The sequence below is a fragment of the Scleropages formosus genome, chromosome 20 (genome assembly GCF_900964775.1).
Source record: "Scleropages formosus chromosome 20, fSclFor1.1, whole genome shotgun sequence".
Lineage (NCBI taxonomy): Eukaryota > Metazoa > Chordata > Actinopteri > Osteoglossiformes > Osteoglossidae > Scleropages > Scleropages formosus.
In genome coordinates, this window is record NC_041825.1 from 9,005,199 (window position 1) to 9,008,472 (window position 3,274).

A 3,274-nucleotide genomic window follows, 5' to 3' on the forward strand; every position below is an offset into this window, starting at 1 on the left:
AGAGAGAGACGCGCGCACACACACACACACACACACACACACACACACACACACACAGACGCGTTTCCTTAAAGACACAAAAGACGGGACCCGGGCGGACAGCAGCAGTCAGAGCAGACAGCGGACAGCACGGCGTCCTCTTGGACCTGCTCAGCACATCGATCGAACTGGTGATCATGGTGAGTTTACATTGATTCACCACCTCACCCCGTCCCTTTGTCTGTGCGTGCGTGCGTGCGCGCGCGTGTGTGTGTGTGTGTGTGTGTGTGTGTGTGTGTGTGTGTGTGTCGCCGAGTAGCTCTTAGTTTGTTAACAGTGTGTGCACGTTCCTCCTCCTGCGCACGGCACGATGCCCAGGCAGGACCGAAGTAGTGCAGGTGTGTGACCGAAATGCAGTAATGTCACATTATATATATGATGTGTCACACGCACGCAAGACACACACCTGACTGGAGCGGATGAGAGGGACACACGTGAGAGCTGGAGCGCCTCTGCTGGGGGTGTGTTATGGGGATCATGTTCGGGGTTGCGGACCTTGGGGACGTGGCTGTTGCTCCCGGTAATGCGGTTGCATTTTTATGGTCCTGATCTCTCTGACTGCAGACAGTGTCTGGGTCTGGGGTGGGGGGGGGGTGTCTGTATGCGGGCGCGCGCACGCGCGCGCGCGCGTGTGTGTGTGTGTGTGTGTGTGTGTGTGTGTGTGTGTGTACCTGGACTCCCAGGGGGAACCACCAAGGACACTGTGTCTGAGCCAAGACCAGCACCAAAATGTCACATCATCACCATCATCATCACCCCAAATTACCACAATGACCACTTTTACACTGTCTCCACAATTATCCTTCCCACTGATTGCAATTTGATGTTTTTGTATCACTTTTTGCCTCTTCAGCTGTAGGCTCCCTCTGCCATTTTTTTTTTTTTTTTTTTTTTTTTTTCTGGATGACATGACTGAAAGTGTGGTCTGGCTGCTTGTGTTTGCAGTACGTGGTGTTAAGTGGCCTGTTTTGTGAAGAGACAAAGCAAATGACAAAAAGGCTCCTCTAATTACAAAAATGTTATGAGCGAGTAATATCGTTAACAATTCACTGTGCTGTATATGCTGAGTGAAATTGTTTTTGTCATAATATGATACAAATGTCATTTTCATTTTACTACAGAACTGTTGTTTTCATAGCATTTAATTTAAAAAAAAAAGTTGTGTCTGTACAGTAGGGATGGTATGTCTCATGTACGCTTAATGACCTTGATGAGCTTCTATGTGTTTTGGGGAATCTGCCCGTTGAGCCCACTTCTGACCTCAGATGCGGGATTTTGGGGGCGAGATGAGTTTTACTGCAATCCAACTGGCCCGCAAAGTCCCGCTCCTGGTTCTCATCGCTTCCCCGAAACCCCGTATTTCAATTACTGGGATCAGTTGTATTTCCCTACGTGATTTAGCACTCGTATACTTAAAAGTAACCCTCAGAGAGGTGACTCATCTGGTTTGGGATTCCTGGGTTTTGCTGTCTAATCTTGTCTCCAACCAAGGACCCTTCATATCTCCTCTTGCTGTAAGTAGCAGTCGATAAAAGGCAGGACACGGACCCTTACACAACGCCTGATGCCGCAGGGAGAATGAGGGGCTTTTGGGGGCAGTTGTGTTTCGGTTTCACCATCATAATGCCCCTAAAAATCCTTATTGCTCTTGCACGTATCACCCAAAGACCTGATGCAAGCCAGGAACATCTGATCACCTGATCATACTGACCAGTGGAGCCTATAATTTGCAACAGCTGCATTGATTTAAAAACTCACAGTATTTTATGTCATCATTAGTTCTTCAGCAGCCTTTATAGTCATTGAGAGCTAAACTATTTGGATCGCTTGTTCCTGCAGATGTGGAAAAGTAGGTGATTAAGTTAATAATAGTATCAAGAAGCTAAATTTTAAGTCCAATAATTGTGTGTATGTGTGGGAGAGAGATGCAGCATTTAGGGCATAGAGGCAAAGCGGCTCCCTTTGTTCTTTAAGAGTTTATTTTTAAGGTGCAAAACGTACGCTCGACTAACAATCAATTCATAATATTAGGATATTACGATTAATGACTTGTGTATTCAAAATACATAAATTGACATATACCCTATTTTGTTTTGTTGTATATGTTTAATAATCACATTAAAAATATATAAAGCATTAAAAATTGCTTTTGCATAACTTTCAAGAATTAATTTAATTTTCAGATAGTTTTTAATCTTAAAGTCCAGGATAACCTTTAAAATATCTTCGTAACTGGAAGGTCTAATGCGATCAGCTACTGCAGTTTCATCAAACGACTAGCAATTAATTCTCGAAAGAATATACGTAATAATAGAAATGATAAAAGCCATTAACTGATCACAAATATCTTGCTAAACTGCAGCAAATTATCCGAGACAACTATTTCTTCTCTTTATTCATCCTGTTACATGCAAATCCGACACATAATTTCATAGATTCCTGTTTTTGCTTCCCCTTTCAGTACTTTTCACCTACACTTTTAATACTTCTTACTTCTCCTATATTTTACCATTTCATCAAGTTTTATCAGGTAATGTCATTTTCTAAAGCTTCACAACATACAGCGTACAACATTTTTAGGAAGGCAAACTGAGTAAAGCTGGTTACCTGATTTAAAAACCATAAAAGGAAACTTTTCGGGGAAAAGTCATTTAATATAATATTTAGACTCACTGAAAAAGTTGGCCCATGCCTAAATATTGAGTTTATAATGTAAAGCTGTAATAATTATACAGATGACACAATAAAGCCTGTCCTTGAAAATGTTAAAAATTGATTAAGTAGTAAAAACTATGATTTCTGTCATACATTTTAAGTCAAGTATATTTGGTCAGTCCTGTTGGAATAAATAAGAACTTGGAATATCATGTCTAATGACAAGCTTTTGTTTGCATGCAGTTTGCTGTGTGATTAATAAGACAGAAGCACTTTTATAAAAGACCAGAACACATCTTTCTGCTACGAATTGGAAGCATGTGAGAGAAGCCTTTGCCAGCAAGATTTTAACAAACCAAAGTAATTTCTCTGGTGAAAACTTTAATTGCAGTTTAATGCAGTGCTTTGAATTACACTCATTGCATATTATATTAACCCCATAATTAAACTGATCTAATATTTTCAGTTCCTTGTCTTTGCCTCTCTTTCCTCTGGCTGCTGCGTACAACAAAAAACAACAAAGTCCCAAATTTAGTATTTCACGAAGCCGTTACATAGAAGAAATATATTGTAATTTGAC